Source organism: Protopterus annectens, chromosome 1.part2 (assembly GCF_019279795.1).
Source record: "Protopterus annectens isolate FY-2018-M chromosome 1.part2, PAN1.0, whole genome shotgun sequence".
Taxonomy (NCBI): Eukaryota; Metazoa; Chordata; order Ceratodontiformes; family Protopteridae; genus Protopterus; species Protopterus annectens.
The window spans coordinates 430,326,766-430,350,567 of NC_056727.1; positions in this window are offsets into that span (position 1 = coordinate 430,326,766).

The following is a 23,802-nucleotide window of genomic DNA, read 5'->3' on the forward strand; positions in this document are numbered from 1 at the left end:
GCAGTTGCTGCATTTGAAAAGCTTGCTGCCAGTTCAGACAGAAACGCTTTGCTGCCTGCCATTTGTTTTTAATCTGGGACTTGTACTGCCCAAGAAAGAAAGCTGCCGTTCGTGCTGGGACTATATGAGAAAGATATGCTGCTGTATGGTTTAAGCTGCTGCCTGCCCAAGAAAGCTCTGCCATTCAGGACTGGTATTAGGTAAGGAGGAACAGGAATAAGCTGCCATTCATTTTCTGCTGTTCATTTTGAATGCGAGGACTGCTGCCATTCATTTTAATCTGCTGTATTAGGAGCTGCCATTCATTTGAACAAAGGGTGTGTGTGTGTGTGTGTGTGTGTGTGTGTGTGTGTGTGTGTGTGTGTGTATGTGTGTGTGTGTGTGTGTGTGTGTGTGTGTGTGTGTGTGTGTGTGTGTGTGTGTGTGTGTGTGTGTGTGTGTGTGTGTGTGTGTGTGTGAGAAAATGCTAGAAAGAAGAAATACTACATAGAAAGAAAACAAGTGGAACATTTTCTTGTTTTGGTTGCAGGCAATGTAGAATGATGGTATATAGTCCTTATATGGTAAAAACATTTAAATAAAATGCTATAGCTGGTTTCAATAGCAGGCACACCTTTGGTATCAGTCAATTGATTTATCATGCTCATTGCTTAGCATGTAACTGTTTTTGTATAGGGAAAGCACATCAGTCTTAAGAACAAAGGTGAAATTAATTCTTTATACAAGCATAGTACACAATGTGGATGTTTTAAAAAGATTTACTTCTTTTGTACACAAATAGGTAATTAATGATTTTAGAGGTGGAGATCAAGATACCTCAGCAGAGCATTTCAAAGACAATTTCTTCCCTTTTTTTTTTGGAATGAAGCAATGGGAATTTATACTTTACAGTGTGTTTTGTGTGTGTGAAAATGCCCCAACAGCTGGTGGCTAGAGGTATTTAGGCTCAAACCCTGTACCTTTGGTACAGGGTAAAAAGAGCCTAAAGTCCATAGCCACCACCATTTCTCAGCTTTATCCAGATTTTGTGCTAAGAGTTGAGAGCTATGGTGACAGCATAATTTGTATTCCCCATTATTGGCTTTGTTGTTTGTCCAGGTTTTATGGTGAGTGGGAACTTAGTCAGTTGTATTTACTATCCCCCCCCATTATTGGCTTTGTTGTCTGTCCAGGTTTGTTGTGATAAGAGGTTGAGACTTGAGAGCTATGGTGAGAAGTGAGAACTGAATTCACTAAATGATAGCCATTAAGTTTCAGTCTTCCTATTGTTTAAACTGCTGATTTAGCATAGTGGTATGTTGCACTAACTGTAGTGTGTGTGTGTGTGTGTGTATAGTGTTCTGGGTTCAAGACTTGCCAGTAACATGCATGGGGTAACACACTATTTTATTCTAGCAACTTTCTAGAATTATACAAGCAATGGGCAGGATTCACGAATCCTCCGTGTAAGACTTAATAAGTCTTACACGGAGGCTGCAGTTGAACAGTATGACGTCAGCGAGCCATGAATATTCATGAGGGCACGCTGACTCATCAGTAACTCTTACACAGACTGAGTATGAAACCAGAGGTGTGTCTGACTGCTGAGCAGTCTAAATGGTCACGCCCCTGCAAGTTGTTACAAAGCACAATGTCAGCACACAAGAGCAAGGTCGCTCAAATGTACTTGTACCCAACAGCACACTCCCTGACACTGGAAACCCCAATCAAATTTATAAAACGTAAAATATTAATTTTTTATTTTTAATCCATGATATAGCTGCCTGTATTTGCGCGTGTGTGTGCGGGTGTGCCCATTGCCTAACCACAGTTAGCAATTGTGACAGCGAATAGCATATAAGAACTAATAATTCAAATTCTACCAAGTAACAGTAGTGTAATGGTAGAGTGTTAGCCCAAAGAGTAGGCATTCAAGTCCCACCACTACCCTTCTTATTTTTTTTATGTTCCAAATCAGTATATGAAATAATACCTGACATATATGATTAAAATATTATAAAAAGCAGTGAAATGGCCAATTTATTATCGAAGAAAATATATATTTTAAAGGCTCCAGATTTAAGCAGTGCTTTACCCAGCTAAATAGGGTTGCCCAAAGTTTAACAGCGCTTTATCCAGTGCAATGTGTATATGCGGACGTGTGCGCTGTGCCAACCAGGGCACTGTAGGGACACATATCCTACACAAGGGTATCATAAAGACAGATGCCTGTCATCTGATACATGATGTATAGCAGTAAGCCGACTATGGCATAGTCATCCACATGTACTATACTTACTATCCCGTCAGTACCACATAGGTGGTAGCCCTCAACATGTATGTTGGGTACCAATGTGTACATACAGCCTCATGTTATGTCATGTGTCCCTTGGTATCCACATATCCATAGGTATTGTGGAGTTCCAAGGTGTGTCACATGTGACATTAGAGGCCTGGATGCATATCCGCAAGGCGGTTGTACACCTATAAAGACTGTCTATTATTGTCAGTTGTTGTTGTGTATGACCATGTCTGACATATACCCCAGGCATATACCCTCACTCACACTACTGTTAAGTAACTGTCATGGGTGTGTGTGGCACAGATGACCCTGGCCACGGATCACGACAGTGGATGGCCCTGACACATACATACATATGTGACCTACAATTTGAGAAACAGCAGCACAACCTGTCAATGGCAACAAATGTATTCATGTAGTATGCAGGATTCACATCTATGTACTGATTAAGGGACCATGTACACATATATATTTGCCACACAGATACCTGATGTGTGCAATGTACTTACTGTTGTAATCATGATATGTCATAACATAGTAAAAGCAAAACCCACTCCGCATTGTCCAAGGGTAACACACACAGAGTCAGCACTTACAGGATTCAAACCCCTGCCTAAGTATGTTATGACACTAGAGAGAGACACATTAGCACAGCATGCTATTTGCTTGACTAGGTGACTTCTTATCTCCGTCTGCATTTCTAAGGTGGTGACATCATCAGTCTTTTCAAAGAGGAATATACATCTTTAGTGTGTTTTCCCAGTCTTCAAAAAGGCCACTCCTTTCAAACAGAATTACACACACAAGCAGCACTTACAGGATTCAAACCCCTACCTAATTATGTTATGATACTACAGAGACAGGAATTAACATGGCGCGCTATATGCTTTATTGGGCATTTGTCTCCACCTGCTATACTTGTAGGATGCTGACATCACCAGACTTTCCAAAGAAGAATGTAGCTCCTTCATTGTGTCTACAGTCTACTCCTCTCAAAGGATGTGACACACATACACAACACCCCCCCCCCATACACACACACATTCAGCATTCGCAGTTTTCAAACCCTTACCCAACTATGTTATGATACTACAAAGACAGGTATTAACATGGTGTGCTATATGCTTTACTGGGCATTGTTTCCACCTGCTATACTTGTAGGATGCTGACATCACCAGACTTTCCAAAGAAGAATGTAGCTCCTTCATTGTGTCTACAGTAAGGCCACTCCTCTCAAAGGATGTGACACACATACACAACACCCCCCATATACACACACACACAGCATTTGCAGGTTTCAAACCCCCTACCTAACTATGTTATGATACTACAAAGACAGGCATTAACACGGCACACTATATGCTTTACTGGGTGTTTCCTTTTCACCTGCCATGTTTGTAGGTTGCAGATATCTTCTTACTGGTCATGGTAATGTCTGCAGTAATTGCAGGAATGAGCCATGTGTGTTGGAAGGTGTCCAATAGCTCTGTGTGAGTCAGCTGGACAGGTGTATGGGTGATTGTATGTTTGGCCATGGGATATCTTCTGTGTCCCTGCTACACAGATGCACAATGGACTGTACATATATGGGCTATCTTGTGTGACCTACTTTTCACATGCACAGTATTCAACTTGGACATGTTGCACATGCCAGACACACTTTGTCTAGGTGTGTACATGACCTAGGGCAGATAGCCTAGGATCAGACTCTGCACCTATGATAATGTTCAGGATTCACACCTGTTTATTGATGATATCCTTTGCAGGTGTTTATCGTCTTCATTTCCCCACTTTCTATGAACAACTTAGGTATCTGCAGCAAAGATGCGATTATGACAGTGTTCGACTATATTGTATACGTGTCTATTGTCATATAGCTGTGTGCACAGGCCAGATTGCTGGATAGCATGTGGTTCCTGGGTTGACACCTGTAACTGCCTGATAAGTATGGACCATTGCTATACTCTGACATGGGCTATGTGTGTGAGCATGCCCAGTGTAACCTTTCAGAATGTTGCTGACTGAGTTCCACTACCATAGTTGATTTATTCAACATTTTACCTGTAGCTAAAAGGCTTGTAGTCTGCTCATCTGCAAAATAAAATACTCCTGTCAGTCTCGAACCCCAGACCTTAGATGCATTAGACTGCATGAATTATTACTAAGCCACAGCAGATATCAAATAATCTGATGTTGTAATAAATATATCATTCCTTACAATGAAGGAATTTAAAGGAATAATAGAAAGTAAGCCTGTTCTGTGAATCCTTAACAGCCAGTGTTGTGGAATTGCATTACATGACAGTGATAAGAGAAGCAGTCATTCTAGCAAACAATAACTTTACAGAGGCACTTTACAAACCACACACAGTATCTGGGCACTACAAACACTAGCATATCTGAGTGGGGCAGACGCCATAGCTCTTAAATATGTTCTATGCAAGTTCATGATTGTGCAATGTATGTTAGCTGTGTCAGTCTCACTCCCTCTAGAAAGTATTGCCGTCATGTATAGAGGTGGGGTATTACACAATGAATACTGATATTAATAACAGTAGACACTGCTTGCAACTGCAGCCACTAACATTTTTTTTGTCAGTTAAGCTTTTTAAGTATTCACTTCTCTTAGTTAACTCCAGTGTTGCAGTGTCTCTTGACAGAAACATAATGGGCTGTTGTTTTCAGAGTTTTAAGTGCTGGGCTGGGCTGGGTTTGTGTACTGCCTGTGTGATTGCCTGATTCTGATTATTTCTACCTGCTAGCTCTGCTGAATCTCCCTGGTTAACTTCCTACTGTTTGTTGTGCTTCCTTTTCCCTTTCCATTCCCTCAGGGGTGCGGACACAGTGTGCACCTTCTATTTCTTAACTTTAGCTAGGATACCTACTGACACACCTCTTCCAGTGATGAGCAACTGACAGCTAACACATGCCACTCTGCTCCAATGAGATTAGCTTCTTTCATACATACCCCCCTCATGATGTCACCTATATCCTACTCTGTTAATCCCCTTATCCTAGTCTTACACTCCACTGACTGTGCTCATTTGCTATGTAGACTTGGGATTCACTATCCTTACCCTCATTTGCATAGGATTGCCTACTAATGCTTGGTTACATCTCTTAATCTGGGTTCCCCCCTTAGCAACCCCTACTCAGTAGCCATGTTGTCTTCAGCCTGCCATTGCCTTGCATTGTACATTATAAATTCACATAAAATCCACATTTGTAGATTTTTATTATTAGTTTTCTGTTTTTTAGACCACAGCCCTTTAGTGCAACGCTGCACTACGCTTAAACATCGGAAATCGGACAAAAAAAAATAAATACATTTTTTTTTCATTTTGCATCAGGAAACATTGCCAATGGCCATATATTTGGCCATTGGCATGCTTCCTCTACTGGATGCAACCTTTATTTCGAGCTGTCATGGCTCCGTTTTGCTATTTGCAGAATGGTACTCAGTTGTCAACTGAGTACATTTCTGCAGATAACGCTACTCTTACTCGGACAGGTTCGGGTTTCCTGAATCTAAAATCTACCTCATTTGCATGCCTTTCAGCTGCAATTGAGGTAATTTGCATGTCCTGGCCCTGTCCGTGTAAGAGATGTGTTAGGAGCTCTCTTGCACACCTCTGCAGGCTGTTCCTGGATCGCTCATCGGACATGATGGCTGCATGGAGTCTTACTCTACTCTTAGACTCCGTGCAAGCCATCGTGAATCCAGCCCTATGTTTAAAATGTGTCCCTAGTTTTTGACCTTTTGCCTCCCCCAAAAAAACCCCTGAAATTGAAAGTGAGAGAAGCTGTGCAAGATGCCTGTGGCTTACGCTACTATCATTCTGTTTATAGTTTGGATGTGGAAGTAGACTTTTATGATGGAAATGTTCTGAACTGGGCAGTTTTGTAATTATTGGTTCATGCATTTTCTTTCATTGCCTACTGTACAGCCTACTGGAAAAATGTTCATTTAAACAATAAATTTAAAATGTGCTCTGTCTAACAAGTGTGCTGTATTCTACAAGGAATATAACTTAAAGTCAGGAAGGTGTATCAAAGAAAACACATGTATGTTTCTTGTTTTGTGTGCAAGGGGCCAATGATTTGACTACTGGCCAGATGTATTTTCTTTGGATGTGGTGCAGGTTTCAATGCTGTTTCAATGAATGTAAGTTTCAAGGCCAGAAAAGTGTTAATGCCAAGTCTATTTTCATTGAGACAGTATTGCTTTGTTTATCAGATGTCTGTTAGTGTTTGTGCATTGATGATGTGCCTCAAAATGTAAAAATAAAATCCAAATCTTCATTGTAGAAGTAAAGCAGTATGCACACATTAGTGTTTATGGTAAATGGGCTGAAACAGCCAGGTAATGGGACATTGGAACGGCTGCAGGGGGTCTCTGGTGCCATATTTTGGTTGTCTGTTCTTCAGTTTGTGTTCGAAAGTTGGTATCCCACAATTCCATTGGAGTGGGTGGGGGTGCGTAATTATGTATGCAAATTAGATGTTAATCAGTGTACAGATTTGTACCTATTTTTCATGGCCCTTGTCCAGAATTTTGATGTTTCCAGGCTGAGAGGTATGGTCACAGGGGTTCAGATTTTAGTGCTACTACGGAGAAGCCAGCTAGTTCTAAGGGAAAATTTGAAGAACAGACTTTCTGGCACCTGGAATCATTTAACCATAGCCCCGCGGTGCTGCACAATGTGAAAAACATGCAAACACATGCATTTTTAAGCCAGAAAGTTGAAAAGGATAGAAATCAGCCCAAATGGCTAATAAAATTACAATTTCAGAGCTGGAAACTACTCCTCTAGTGTTAGATAGGCAGTACAATGCTCACCACTCCCATTGATAAGCAGTAGGACTTCCCTTTACCACAGCAAGGTCTGGATAGCTCTGAACACAGAAAATAAAGTCCTGAAACCAACAACGCCTCGGATCTGGACTATACTAGCTAGGAAAGGTAGGAATGGAGCAAACAAGATAATATTTTTTTGGGGGGAGTTTGGTTAAAACAGGCTAAACAATGCAATAATACAGTAAATAAACACAGAAAAGGCTAACACACTTGAGCGTGTAGTCCTAAACAGTAAATGCAATTAAAACTCTAAAAAATTAGCAATTTAAAACTTTTTAAATGAAGCAAGGCAAGTGCACAACTGAAAAAACAATTTAAGAGGCAGTAATATAGTAGAATAAGTAGCTAGTCTACATATACAGAAAAGTCTAGCTAAAACAACACTAAAACAATTCAGATGCAGTGCAACCTAGATCACTTGAGTTGTAGCAATATTAAAGCAAATACAGTTTTAATAAATGCACTAAAATATATTCTACATTTCCAAAATGTTTGAGAAGCACAGTCAGAACACAAGGAAATTCAGGCAATTTTTATTTATTTTTTTTAAGAAAGGGGGAAAGGAGGAACAGAAGGAAAGAAACTAAGTGGGTTGGCCTTCTCAGATGTCCTCTCTGTATTAGGTAGAATGAGCTAATGACACTAGACTGGGAGGTGTGGTAGATTTGAAGCCACCTCCGCCATGATTAAATTGTTTCTTCCCCAGGCACAAGTCCTATTCCAGGACAAATAGAATATTTGTTTCAGGTGAACATGTTTATTGGCTTTACTAAGCCCAAATTAACTTCGCACTTAGGGCAGGTGCATAAGGCCAAAAAGCAAAATCCAAATCCAAAAAAGAGGCCAGCACCAAGAGTGATACCTAAGTTTATTGCAAATTCAAACTGGTTTTGGCAGTCTTGCCTTCAGCAGTGAATACCATAATCATCATATATCATTCCTTATATACATCCAGCAAAATATCCCAATTACCTCTAGACCTTTTAGAATAAGGATGTCTAAACACCTTAGTGACATTTATAACAAACAAATGATGAATGCCCTCTACAAATATGTATGTGAACACAAATCAGCAATATTCCATTTTTGTATTATTGATAAGATAGTGGGTGATAGAGTGAACAAGTTAGGGTGGCACAGTATTTTGAATGACAAAGAAAGAATGTGGGATCATTAGGCTAGGAGCTCTTTTTCCCCTGGTTTAAATGACCATTTATAACTAATATATAAAAAATTAAATAATTACATATGAGAATGTTCATTCATATATTAATAGAGGTATTTCCAGTTTTTATTATTACTGGCTTCTGGATACTACTGTCTCTTTAAATATTTAATTGGGATATTGTGCTGGGTGTATATAAGGAATGACATATGATGATTAAGGTATTCACTGATGAAGGCAAGACTGCCAAAACCGGTTTGAATATGCAATAAACTCGGGTATCACTCTTGGTGCTGGCCTCTTTACTGGCATTACTACCAGGAGATTCTCCCTACTGAATTTTCTGACAATTTCCATTTACTAGTATCATTCAAAACCCAGAGCTGGCCTCCTATGAAGATATGGAGGGTTCATTTTGTTATTTCTAACTTGGAGGATATGGGGGCTCTTTTACAGGAATTGTTTAATGAGTACTCCCAACAGGTAGAAAGCAGCACTCAAAGGGCTCTTAGGGCCTGGAAGGATTTGAAACACAGACTTTCTATCATGTTGCAAAGGAAGGAGAAGGAGGCCAAAAATACAGTAGCAAGTAAGCTAAATTTGCTTCACTCCAAACTAAAGGATGCACACATTGACCTATTTAGAGGAACCCTGGATGTGAAAAAGTGTAATGTAGGCTAGGAAGGAAATAAATTTGTATATATCATACAAATGTAAGTTTGCTAAGAAGCTTTTGAAGGTTAAGGCCATGGATTTTACTCCATCTAATTAAATGTGTTTAGCTTTGAGGCTTTGCCAACACCAAGTTGAGAGGACTATTAGTAAAATTATGAACTCAGCTATAGGGGGAGTGGTTACCACCCTATAAGACATTTTGGAGATCGTTGGGTCTTACTGTTGATAGCTTTACTCAGAGGAGGCCCAACAGGGTTATTCCATGAAGTAGCTTTTCACTATTTGGCAGGGATGGATCTCCTTAATTTATCCATTGACCCAGCACAGACATTAATGTGGCCTTTTACTTGCCAGAAAGTTTCTAAGGTCTTTAAAGAAAATTGTAAAGGGAAAACATCTGGGCTTCATGGTCCTGTTTTCTTTTTTTTGTTATATAAACACCTTTTATTGAACCATCACTTGTGATATAGGCAAACGTGCATTTATATAAAAGTAATCAAGCAATATTAACAAGTTAACATTGTGATGATATGAAGTATTGCCAGCTATGCCAGGAGAAGTAGGGCAGTGGCTGTATAACACGACAGCATAGCTAGCTGGAATTTTGTAAAGAATTCTTGGAATTCATAAATTCCAATGCCCTGGACCAACTAATCCATAGTCCCACCAGGGGCTCCAATATCCTAGACCTGGTCATTACCAACATGGGAAATTGATGCTCCACACCTATGGTCACCCCCTCTTTAGTCAGGTCTGACCATAAGCTAATCACCCTTAACATCCACATCCCACCCCCCAGTAAGGAAACTGTTAGAAAAATATGTATTAATGTGTGTATTAGCAATATACTTAGTGCATTTAGTGCTTGAGAAGGGTTAACACATTTATTCTATTTCATACTGCATAAATCTGTACAAACTGCAGTTGCCTTCTGACCTTGTACTGTTAGCTAAAATCTTGCTTGTGCCTTGGAAATTTACTGAGAAGCAGGTGATTTCTGCTTGCTTTAGGAAAATAATGAATAGAACAATACTACTTGTATGAAACTTAGACAAGAAGTTCCGCTGTGCCATGAGAAAATACACAGCTGTTGAAGTTATAGATAATTAGTAAAAAGCCTGCTTGGAAATATGAACTGCAATCAGCATTTGCTTGTATCTGAATTAGAAGAGTACCTTGAAATGTAACACTGTACAATAGACGCTTGTAAACTGATTAATAGTCACCAAGGCCAGGTTGTTTTTCTGAAAAGTTTCTCACAAATCTAGTCATGTCAGCAGAAAATCTGAAGTAACATCTGCTGTAGAACAATGCTGAAAGTTGTGTTTGATTACGTCAGCTTAGAAGGCCATGTCTTGTAAAACAGTATAAGAATGAACATACTTCCTGTTAGTAGTTAGACAAATCTTTGTATTTGCATGTTTTTGTCTCCTTGCTGCAAGTAAATTAAAAGTGCCTTAACTGAACCTTACGTGTATTGGTCTTTGAAGTTTTTTCCTTTGACAGATTGGTCCTTTGGACCGGAAATCTTCACTTCGCCTCGGATCAGACAGGCCAGGTGGCTTGAAACCGTACGGGGAAGAAACCACATTGGTTCTTCTTATTTGAAAAGTCCTCCGACTGAATTGTCGTACAAAAGAGGCCAGCCACTTTCTGATCTGTGACTGAAGGACGGGTTTACTCGAACCAGGTGATCAATCATGAAGGCTCAGGTAAGGTGAATCCACCTTCTTTTTTTTCTGTTTTAGATCAGGGACTAGATTTGTATTTGTTCTGTTAGAGACTTTGTTATAAGTCAGGGACAGTAAGATTACTGTCTTGTCATAGATCAAGGAAACAGAGCAGGTAGGCAGTCATTCTGAAGAGACTATAAAAACATCCATAGTACCACATTAAAAATAAGGTGTTATGTAACGATTAAAAGGGTAGAACAAAATGGGTAATAATTGTACAAAAAGGTTCCAAAATCCGCTGTTAACCGAAGACGCAAAATACATGCAGTCACAGAGTGCTGATAATATTAAATACTACTCAAAATGGGTTAATAAGTATGAATTTGATGGTAAATTAGAAAAATCCTCGCTTGTCAAACTTGTCAGACAGCTTAAAACCGATTCTAAAGGTCGGGTAAAAAAGCAACGTCAATTAGGAATTCCTCAGGCACACAGGTGAATTGAGGAAGTAAACCGAAGGGAACAAAAGAACAATAATTCAAAAGCAATGATTTTAGATAAGGAGGACAATAACTTAGTAATAGCATCGGCCCCTCCACCTCCCTTACCAGAATATGAGGCAAGTGAACAAGTTAGTCCACCCCTGCGATATCCTGCTATCACTGTAAGTAGAGACAATACAAAAGCAACACTGTTTATTAGAGATCCCGTCGAGACCAGGTCTCGAACACAGGCAGGAAACTCAAAAGGGGACATTGAGTTATATCAAATGGGTAGAAATTTACGATTTATGAGTGAAGAAGAAATATGCCCACTTATAGAAGTACCTAATCCTTAGGTAGGGCAAGAAGGTCAGGACCCAACTATTCTAGTGTATAGACCCTGGACTCCGGAAGACATCCGGAAAGCCACTGAGGGAATTTCCCCATCCATAAGTTAATTTTAGAAAGTTCTTAGAAGATTTGCAAGGAATGAGGCTAAGTTATAATTTAAACGGAGAAGAGGTAGAAAAAGTAGTCAGACAAATTGTGGGACCAGATTGGCACATGATTAGTGGCGACTGGAATCCCCGTGATATTGCGCTCAGGCACCTCCCACATAGCAGCGCAGAATTAGACAACAGAGTGAAAGGTCTTATAGACCAAATCTCTGAGAAATGGAAGCCTAGGGCAGACTGGACTTGCATTAATTGATGCATCCAACAGGAAGGTGAAGCTATTGACCGGTATTATGCCAGACTATTAGAATGTTTTAATAACCATTGTGGAATGCAGTTTCCTGAAGATCAGACACATGATTCCCCATATGAGCAGCAATTAAAGAATGCATTTTTGAAAGGCAGTATTGCACCCATCAGCAGCTTTATTACAAAGCACATGGTAGATCATCGTACAAACAGATTGCAGTCATTACTTGAATATGCTAGGCATGCCAAAAGGCATTTTAATAGCAAAAAGAAAAAGAAAGCCCAAGTATTTTCTGTAGAAGATGGAGCAGAAGTATATGTAGTACAGTCTGGGATAAAGGGCAAGAGAAATACCCAGGGAAACAAACAATCTGATCAACGATCAGAGGACTTTGAAGGGCGAAAGAAAAGGGGTGAATGTTTTAAATGCGGTAAGAAATGACACTTGGCAAGGGATTGCAAGAAAAACAAGAAGGCAACCACGGAAGATAAGGAGGGTGAGGACTGACTATATGATAGTCAGGAATCACTAGAAGGGGATAGCAGAGAAAGGACAAATGAGTATGTGATAGAGGGAGTAGAGAATGTGACAGAAAAAATAGAGGAAGTGAAAGAAGTCACGGATAGTGAAGAAAATGAAATATTGGATTTGGCTTTATTGAGCTTAGAGCTCTATTTAGCAGACACGAAACCAGAAGTTACACTCCTGGTAGAAGGGATGGAAGTCAGATTCTTGTGTGACTCAGGGACATCATGGACCCTGGTACATCCCTCCAAACTGCCAGAGAATTCAGAGTCACCTGATTACATATTAGTGAAAGCAGCTAATGGACAGCTGTATCGGGAGCCCCTCTCCCATAATATTGTGATAACTGATCCTGTTTCAGGATTGACCCAGAAAAGTAAAATTGTTGTTTCTGCAAAATGCCCAGTAAACCTCCTGGGCAGAGACATTATGCAGCTATTTGGTATAGCAGTAGTTCCGACTATGCAGGGTATGGAAGCACAGCAACAAATTGATACCTTTGCAGTGCAATCGGAGGGTAAAACATATTATTGGTACAGCCAGGACTTGGTTACCACTGGTCCAGGGGCAGTGATTGAAGAATTGATGAACGTAGCCATCAGCAAGTTCCCCTCCCTTTACATTGATAAACAGCACTTGTTGCACTGTACTCTGTATTATTTTAACACACCAGGACCTGATAAGGAATATGAGCAAGAATTGTTTAGAAATCGTGCAAACAGATTGGTATTACGTAATCTGTACTGGGACACAGAAGGGAACAGTGTAGCCAGCTGTTCATTGCCCTAGGAGTTCTTTGCACTCTATAAATCTAATCGATTACCACATGTTAGCTTAACTAAGGACAAGAATGTAAAATGGGTAGACTTAGGAGAAAAAGTCACGAGATGGGAAAAACAGATAGAGTTAGCACTGTCCAAACAGGGAATACAAATGCAGAAGTTGAATTGGATAACTCAGACCCACCCAGCTGTACACTTGCAGTCTAGCGAGGACAGCTGATTAGCATTCCTATTGAAGGAGGAAGAAAGTGCCTTACAGAATATACCAGAAAATCTCTGGTCAACAGGAAAATCAGATGTAGGACTTATTCGTACAGCGGGACCAGTTACTATTACACCAAAGTCAGCATTTAGACCACAAAAGAGACAGTATCCCTTAAGAAAAGATGCAGAGGTAGGAATCAAACCTATTATAGCAGCTTTACTTAAGGAAGGAGTGCTGGTGGAATCTCCTGATTCACCATGTAACACACCCTTATTTCCTGTTAAGAAAGCAAATGGGGAGTGACGTATGGTCCAAGATTTACAAGCTGTAAATGACGCAGTAATACCAAGGGCACCTACGGTGCCAGACCCACACACCCTGTTGAATGATTTAAAACTTCAACAGAAATATTTTTCTGTGGTAGATATCAGCAATGCATTCTTTTCGATACCGATACACTCGACAGTCAGCATTGGTTTGCATTCACATTTCAGGGGAAAAGGTATACATATACGCGACTACCACAGGGGTATTGTGAAAGTCCAACAATATTCTCACAAGAAATGGCAAGCAACTTGGCGGGGTTTACCCCACCAAGAGGTAGTCAGATTTTGCTTTATGTTGATGATATCCTGCTGGCGTTCCCCACCCAGCAAGATTGTAAAGAAGACACTATAGCGCTATTACAATTTTTAGCCACTGAAGGACATAAAGTAAACAAAAATAAACTGCAGCTTTGGAAAAAAACAAGTTAAATACCTAGGATATGTGATATCCAAGGAAGGTAGGACATTAGATGAGGACAGAAAAATAGCGATTTTGCAAGCACCAAAACCCACTACCAAGAAGGAAATGATGTCCTTCCTGGGTACGACTAATTTTTGTCGGAGTTGGATTCCAAACTATGCTTTGGAATCTGCACCACTGACTAACCTGATTTATTAAAAGCCTATGGCAGCACAGGATTTGTTTAAATGGACACCAGAAGCAGAATCTGCTTTCTGCAAACTGAAACAGCTAATAGCGTCCTCATTAGTTTTGGGATTACCAAACTATCATAAACATTTTTTCCAAACTGTAGATTGTAAGCAAGGTTATATGACATCAGTGTTAACACAGCAGCATGGGGACAAGCAATGCCCTTTTGCTTATCATTCATCACAACTGGACCCAGTGGCACGGTCTTTACCTCACTGTGTACAAGCAGTAGTTGCAGCTGCAATGGCAGTACAGGCTTCGGCCTCAGTAGTGTTGTTCCACCCTCTCACATTGAGAGTGCCTCATGCAGTCACAATTATTTTACTGCAAGAGAAGGTAGCATATCTTTCCCCTGCCAGGCATCTTTCCTGTATGACTATACTGTTGAGCCAACCTCATATGACAACTGAATGATGTACGACTTTGAACCCTTCAACCTTGCTCCCAACCCCTGCAGATGGCACACCACACAGCTGCCTGAAGGTGATTGAGCAAAAGACACTGCCTAGAAAAGACCTTACGGATGTTCCCTTGGATGATGCCGAGGTGACATACTACGTAGACGGCTCGTGCAAAAGTTGTCCTGCAGGACAGAACCTAGTAGGAATTGCAGTAGTTTCTGATACTGACATTATAGAAGCAAAATCTTTACCACATAATTTATCTGCACAGGCAGCAGAATTGATTGCCTTGACATGGGCATGTACCTTAGCAAAGGGTAAATGTGTGAACATTTTTACTGACAGCCAGTATGCTTTCTCTGCTGTACATGTTTTTGCGCAACAGTGGAAAAATCAAGGAATGATAACATCTACTGGCAAACCAATCAATCATGCACAGTTTATTTTAGATCTTTTAGAATCTATTCAGTTACCTCAGAAAGTAGCTATTTGTAAATGCACAGCTCATACCAAGCAACAGGATAGGATTTCAAAAGGTAATGCGAGAGCTGATACAGCTGCAAAGCAGGCAGCTTCAGAAGTATTTCTTTTGAATGAGGAATTACAACCCTCTGAGATTTTAGACTTAGAAATGTTAAAGACAATGCAGACACTTACTACGCAAGCTGAAAAACAAAGATGGGTAAAACGAGGAGCAATTCTCGAAAAGGGGCTGTACATCTCTAAAGAAAGAAAACCGATATTGCCGTCTAATTTGTTTAGATATGCAGCCTTGTTGAGCCATGGGCAGTGCCATGTCTCAACAGGGGGTTGGTACAGCTGGTGAAACAAGTGTTCACGACATATGGGTTCTTAAATTACTCTAAAAAATTATGTTCGATGTGCCATGTTTGTAATAAACATCATGCACAAGGGGCATTAAAGCCCAAGCAAGGGAGTTTCCCTACACCATCATATCCGTTTCATACTATCTGTATGGATTTCATAGAGTTGAATAAATGTGAAAATAAGAAGTATTGTCTTGTCATTGTAGATATGTTTTCCAGATGGGTGGAAGCCTTTCCGACTAAAAATCCAGACGCTATGACTGTGGCCAAAGTTCTTGTTAAAGAAATCATCCCTAGATTCGGCATTCCGGAAAGGATCTACAGTGACAATGACACACACTTCGCAAATCAGACCATACAGCAGTTAAGTAAACATTTTTGCATTTCCCTAAAGAATCATTGTGCGTATCACCCTCAATCAGCAGGGCTAGTAGAGAGGCATAATGGGATTTTAAAAAGTAAGCTAAGAAAATTAGTAGCAGAAACGCAGAGAAGCTGGGTGTACTGTCTGCCCCTGGCACTGTTGAGCATGAGAACTGTTCTGAATGCAAAAGGATTGACTCCTTTTGAAAAGCTCTTTGGAAGGGCTTACTATATACCTCAGTGGAAATCTCTCATGCCCACAGACCAGGAAGCTGACAGTACATTAGCAGAGTATATGCGTAATTTGTTAAATTCTAAACCTTTGTTGCAGTTAAATTCTGTTTCAGATAAAGAATGAACCAGACCATCAGAAGTGGCAGTGCCCCCTGGAGCGTGGATCTGGCTGATGGTAGTTAAGAGAAAAAACTGGGCGTCTCCAAAGTGGGAAGGTCCATATCAAGTGCTTTTGTCAACACCCACTGCAGTCAAAATTACGGAGCATACCTCCTGGACCCACCTGACGCACTGTAAATTAGTTAAAAACTTTGAACTGGACAAAAATCTTGTTACATGCCAAGAGCAAAAATGATAGAGTCGAGAAGAAACAGGAATGCAGAACAACCCTTTCCTCAGAAGTATTGCATAATCATCCTGTTAACTGTACTAATGACGATAATCTTTTTGTTGTGGCCTTTTCTTTTCCCAGCCACACAGACTGAACTGAATAAACGTGAAGCGTTACTCATAATCTGGCATCCGAACTTTAACACTTACCAGGCAATTAAATATGTGTATGCTGAGACTTTCAATGTTTTGAATTGCTGGATTTGTACAGCTTTGCTGACAGAATATGGGGGGGGGGGGTTATAAAAGACTACGGTCCCCCTAGGGGTCAATGAGATCTGGGAGAACTTGATTTATGATACCTCAACCATTACAGCACAAGATAAAATAGCATTGCACTTGTCTGTTCCACAAAAGGGAACTGTGTGTTTTTATAAAAATGATACTGTTCAAGTGGGTTGGAGCAATTGCAATGTAACTGTTCCTTATAGATGTTACACTAAAGGTAACAAAGTAGATCTTTATTGTAATACAAACTATGATTCATTTATTGGATTGATGCACAAAACACTTGATGAATTAAAACATAATTCTGTTCTTTATAAACAGCTGTCTACAATTGATAGAAAAATATTTCATGCAGGGCAAGTGTATATTCATAGCAAGGTTACTACTAAAGTAGAGGACTGTTATTTTGTGTGTGGTAGAAAGGCATACAAATGGTTACCTGAGAATTGGTCCGGCAGTTGTTTTTTGGGTTACCTGGTTCCGGACATACGACACACTGCAGTTTTGCCTCATGGGAAAATTCAAAATGTCCAAGAGGTCGTCAAGAAACCTGTAAATCCAGTGGGACAAATCGATGCACGTTGGAAAGACCATCACTCTCTAGGCAAAGGACTGACACACATGGACTTGAGTAATAACGTTATATCATGGGCAGGCATATTACCAGCATATGGAGCAGTGAAATCAATCTGGGAGCTGAGAAAACTGTCAAAACTTCTCGAAGTAATGAGCAACTCAACTTTTTCTGCTCTCGAATTGGTGACTGATGAACTGAATGCTATGAGAACTGTAGTGCTCCAAAACCGCATGGCTCTCAACTTCACCCTAGCGGCGAGAGCCAAGAAGAATGCTGTTCATATATTTCTGACCATAAGCACGAGATAGACAATCATCTTGAGGTAATTCAGCAAGTGTCGGCCATAACCAAACCAGGCCCAAACCCACTGATGGACTTTTTCCAGAAATGGTTTGGGGGTGGGGTACCATCCTAATGAACATCCTGATTGCCATTTGTGTAGGAATGCTCCTACTGGGAGTATGTGTTTGTTGTGGTATCCCCTGCATGAAAAGACTGGTTAACTCTCAACAATATTACACCTCTTAATACCCTATCTCAACATGGTCCCAAAACCCTCACTCATCTCCTTTTCACTTCTACTACTTCTTCATCTAACCTATCTTCATTACCTCACACAACTCACTACTTCCTACCACTCACAATCCTTCCATGTAACCAACCATCTTAACTCCCCTCACCCACACTCACACTTGCATATCTCTCCCCATCTTTATCCTATCAATAACCTTCTAGTTTTCCCATACAAACTATTCACACCTCAAAAACACTCCATCCCCACAACAACCAATAAATGTCTCAGAATCATAATAGATCCCAATCCTTTCAGTAAGCTGTTCAACTACCTCTCTGACCCAATCTTTCATCTGACCATCAGTATATTATCAGGTGATATTCATCCCAACCCAGGTCCCCCCCACCCCAACTACCATAAACAAGTCCATATTCCTTACTTCATTAAACTCCCAAAGTATAGTTAACAAAGTCCCAAACCTCCACGCCTGGCTCATACATAACAAACCTGACATCCTATCAGTTTCTGAAACCTGGTTAAAACCTCATATAAAAGACTCTGAAATAACTCCACCTAACTATTCTATTATCAGAAAAGACAGAGCCCATAAAAAAGGTGGAGGAGTAGCTCTCATTTAATCATCCTCCCTATTAGTCACTCCCTACACCAAACCTATTCCACACTTTAATAACGCTGAACTTCTCCTAACTTTACTTCAAGTTAACAAACACAAACGCATTTGTCTAGCTTCCCTCTACATCCCCCCAGGAGACAATATTTCTACACTTGAAGACATCCTCTCCTGGCTCTCCAACAACATTAGCAACGAAACTATTATCTTAGGAGACATGAATATTAACTGGGCCACCATTCAGTCTCCAACAAACTCTCTCAACATCAACCTCTACAATTTTTCTCAACTAATAAACTCCATTTCTCTGATAGTGGCACTCTTCCAGATTCCCTCAGTGACCACTTACCCATCTTTACTCACCGTCTCCCCTCAAACCTACATTGCACCCATAATTACATTACTACCCGTAACCAAAAAAACTTTAACCCAACAACCTTTTCAAACTCCCTTAAGTCAATAAACTGGAATTGTCTAAAAACATCATCTCTAGATAATGCAGTTCACCACTTTAACTCAACATTCTTAAAAATACTTGACTCCCATGCTCCCTTAAGGACAAAGCGAATAAAGATTAATTCCGTGCCATGGCTGACCAAAAATACACTAGCATCTATGCGGCACAGAGATAAAGTCTGGGCACACTACCAGAAAAACAGAACCCCATTACTTCATAACGAATATAAAACACTTCGAAATAAAGTTAAAAAACTCATCATCTCTGATCGTCAAAACTACTTTTCGACACTCCAAAACAATAATAAAACAAATCCTCAGAAATTCTGGAAAGGTATTTCTACCCTTCTTAACCCCAGCAAATCAGATACCCCTTCCCCAGACCCAAATATTCGAGATTCAGATTTAGCTACCCAATTTAACTCTTTTTTCATTGAATCTATTTCTAAATTAACCTCTTCATTCTCTACCACCACCACATTCTCCAACATACCCCCACTCTCCACTAGCAACACTCTACCCTGCACTACTACATGTCCTTCATTCCCATCAACTAACTCTATACTATCTACCTCTTCTCCATCTCAAACTTTCTCGTCATCTTCACTACCCACTAACACCCACTTTTCCCACTCTCCTCTATTCTCACTAAAACCAATTCCCACTTCTACTATAATGAAACTCCTTAGGAAACTAAAGCCATGTACAAACGCTCCTGATAACATCCCTTCTTACTTTCTCAGTATAGCTGCTGATGCAATTGCCTACCCCATTAGCATTTTAATTAATCGCTCTATACATGAATGTATAGTACCTCAAATCTGGAAACATGCCTTTATCATACCCTTACATAAAGGTGGCAACAATAACAATGTAATCAATTTCCGCCCAATCGCTATCCTGTCTCCCATTTCTAAACTCTTAGAAAAGTGTGTCCAACTTCAACTCCTACCACATCTCTTAAATAATAACCTCCTAACTCACTCACAACATGAATTCAGACCAAATCATAGCACCATGACAGCCCTCCTCTCCTTCCTTGAAACTGTAAACAAAGCCCGTGACTCTGGCCAAATTGTATCTACCCTACTTCTTGACCTCTCCAAGGCATTTGACACCATCTCACATAGCCTGCTTTTAACTAAACTTTCCGAACTTAACCTAGGTCCTTCCTCTTTGACTTGGTTCTCCAGCTACTTATCCAATAGATATCAAGCAGTAAAATGGAAGAAAGCCACCACCTCATTTCTTAATACCCCTACCGGAGTTCCACAAGGCTCCATACTGGGTCCCCTTCTCTTCAATATATTTATAAATGATTTCCACAAATCTATCCCATTCTCAAATATCATCCAGTATGCAGATGATTCAACTATTATCTGCTCTGCCTCATCGATTCCTGCACTTCTAAAACTTACACAAGATGCCTTTTCAACCACTGAGCAATGGATGAAAGATAATCACCTAGCTCTCAATGCTTCTAAAACCAAATTAATGGTATTTACCCCCACTAAAGCCACTCCTTTCAATATGAATACATTCTCAATCATGAGTCAAAATAACACACATCTGGAACTGGTGACAGATACCAAGTTACTTGGGGTCCAAATTGATAACCAACTAAAATTCAACTCCCACATACAACTAAATATCAAAAAAAACACCAAAAACTAGGTATGCTCTACCGACAAAATCATTACCTTACACCTGCAACTAAAATCACTCTTTTTACTTCCTTTCTCATCCCCTCCCTTCTCTATGGAGCTCCACTCCTAACTAATCTACAGTCCTCTGTAAAAAAACAACTCTCCTCCTGCTACAACAAAATTGCCAAGTTCGCTACTAGCCATAGGTCATCAACCCACCACTGTCTCTCTCTCCAAAAACTAAAATGGCTAGAGCTACCTAATCATCTAACCTACACACAATTAACTCTCGCCCACAAACTCATTCTCAACCCCTCCCTTTGTCCCTCACTTTCTTCTGCCTTTAAAATGCATCTGCCAAATAGAGTATTAAGATCTCATAATCAAAATCTATTAGAAGTACATAAACCAATTCATCCCCCTGGAAAAAACCTACTATCCTATGGCCCAGCACGCCTCTGGAACTCCCTTCCACCTTCCATTCGCACAATCCCTAACCATTTGATTTTCAAAAGATCTCTTCATTCGCACCTAGCATCCCAGTGGGAATGCTCATGCTCTCACTCCACATAATTAACTCTGGCTACCTCATCTTCCATCCTTCCCCTGCTTCTCCAGTAATTCTTCCTTTTTTCCCTAACACCCACACTCTGTTTCCTATGTAATTTGCAAAAATGCACTACTCTAATATAATGTACTAGACTGCACTTCTTAAGTTTATGCATCATAATATGAATTTACTTCCAGTATTACTTTGTAATGTTTCTTTGTTAGTCTGTATCATCTATATGATCCATCATAAGTATGCAGAATTTCTAATGTATGCTGAACTTTTTTGTAATTATTTGCTTGAACTTTTTGCATTGTATAACTATCATTAATAACCTACTGTATTGAGATTGTTATGGAGCTTTTCTCCCCAGGACTCCATTGAAAACGGGTTCATTTTGGCCCAATGGACTATCCTGGTAAACCAACTGCAAATAAATAAATAAATAAATAAAGACCTAATAGACATTTCAGTTTCTGAAACCTTATATCAAAGTACTGAGTTTGAAGAACTGTTAAAAGACTAAAAATGCTTTCATAAGTTTAAACTGAATGATTTTCTTAACTGCAAATCCTAAGTGGAAGAGGTTAGGAGAAGAAAACAAACTATTTATGCTTATTTTGAAAGTAGAATAAAAGTATTAATAGGGGGAAATGTTAGAAAAATATGTATTAATGTGTGTATTAGCAATATGCTTAGTGCATTTAGTGCTTGAGAAGGGTTAACACATTTATTCTATTTCATACTGCATAAATCTGTACAAACTGCAGTTGCCTTCTGACCTTGTACTGTTAGCTAAAATCTTGCTTGTGTCTTGGAAATTTACTGAGAAGCAGGTGATTTCTGCTTGTGTTAGGAAAATAATGAATAGAACAATACTACTTGTATGAAACTTAGATGAGAAGTTCCGCTGTGCTATGAGAAAATACACAGCTGTAGAAGTTATAGATAATTAGTACAAAGCCTGCTTGGAAATATGAACTGCAATCAGAATTTGATTGTATCTGAATTAGAAGAGTACCTTGAAATGTAACACTGTACAATAGACGCTTGTAAATGAATTAATAGTCACCAAGGCCAGGTTGTTTTTCTGAAAAGTTTCTCACAAATCTAGTCATGTCAGCAGAAAATCTGAAGTAACATCTGCTGTAGAACAATGCTGAAAGTTGTGTTTGATTATGTCAGCTTAGAAGGCCATGTCTTGTAAAACAGTATAAGAATGAAGATACTTCCTGTTAGTAGTTAGACAAATCTTTGTATTTGCATGTTTTTGTCTCCTTGCTGCAAGTAAATTAAAAGTGCCTTAACTGAACCTTACGTGTATTGGTCTTTGACGTTTTTTCCTTTGACAGAAACCTCCATAAAAAACTTCTCAAAGCCAACTTCATGCTACTCAAGTCAGAAGTGACAAACTTCATGACACCCATGCAGACGGGAACTGAAAGTTCAACTGCTGAATCCTACACTAAGGCACTGTACGAGCACATCCACTCATGCATGAATTGTGCCATCCCAAATAGAACCAAGATGCTCTCATCCAAAAAAAGGAAGCCAATCTGGTGGTCCCCTGCCATAAACACACTTTACAACAAAAGGAAGAAACTGTTGCAGAAAAGAGGAAAATTCCAGGATGCAAAAAACTCCCTTACCAGCCTCAGTAAGAAACTGAGATCCCTCATAAAATCCTCCAAAGCCAGTTACGAAAATAAAATTGCCAAAAATTCCAAAGACAACCACAAGGCATTCTATGACTATGTCAGGAATCTAAATGGCAATGCTTAGATCTGATCTGAGCTAAAACAGAATGACATTAAATATACTGATCCCAAGGATATTGCCAATATCCTGGCAGATCGATTCAGTGCCAACTTCACCCCCCTCTCACCCCCTAAATGGCCCACCTCAATACCGGAAGATTGCTAAATTCCAGTAATAATGGCCACACAGGTAAAAAACGTACTCTCCAAAGCTAAAAATACAGCATCCATGGGACCAGATGACATCCCGGGCTGTGTACTACATGAACTACAATATGAACTGGCACCTCACCTAATTGTCATGTTTAATCATAGCCTCACCTCAGGTTCATGCCTACTGAGTGGCACAGAGCTACAGTTATTCCACTCCACAAGGGGGGATCCACCTTGGATCCCGGAAACTACCGTCCATCAGTCTGATGAGCCTTATCTGCAAGGCCATGGAGCGTATTATCATGGAACTTATAAACAAAGACATTGGCAACCTTCAAACACTGGACCCCACCCAGTTTGGGTTCGTGAAGGGCCGATCTTGTCTCCTGAACCTGATTGACTTCTTTAAATCAGTCTCCAGAGCCATGGACAAGGGTAAGGTGGTTCACACAGCCTATCTAGACCATGCCAAGGCCTTTGACACCATCCCCCACTCTGGAATCATAGATAAACTTACTAAGCTGGGCATTAATCCCTACGTCACTCAATGGATTGCTAACTAGCTTACTGAAAGAACCCACACTGTAAAAGTAGCCGACTCCAAATTCAGCTCCAAGCCAAGTAACAAGTGGAGTACCTCAGGGTTCAGTCCTGGGACCGCACTTGTTTGGCATCTACATCTCTGAAGTACAGGCCAACACTAAGGGACTCTGCTTAACAAAGTTTGCAGATGACTGCAAACTGGG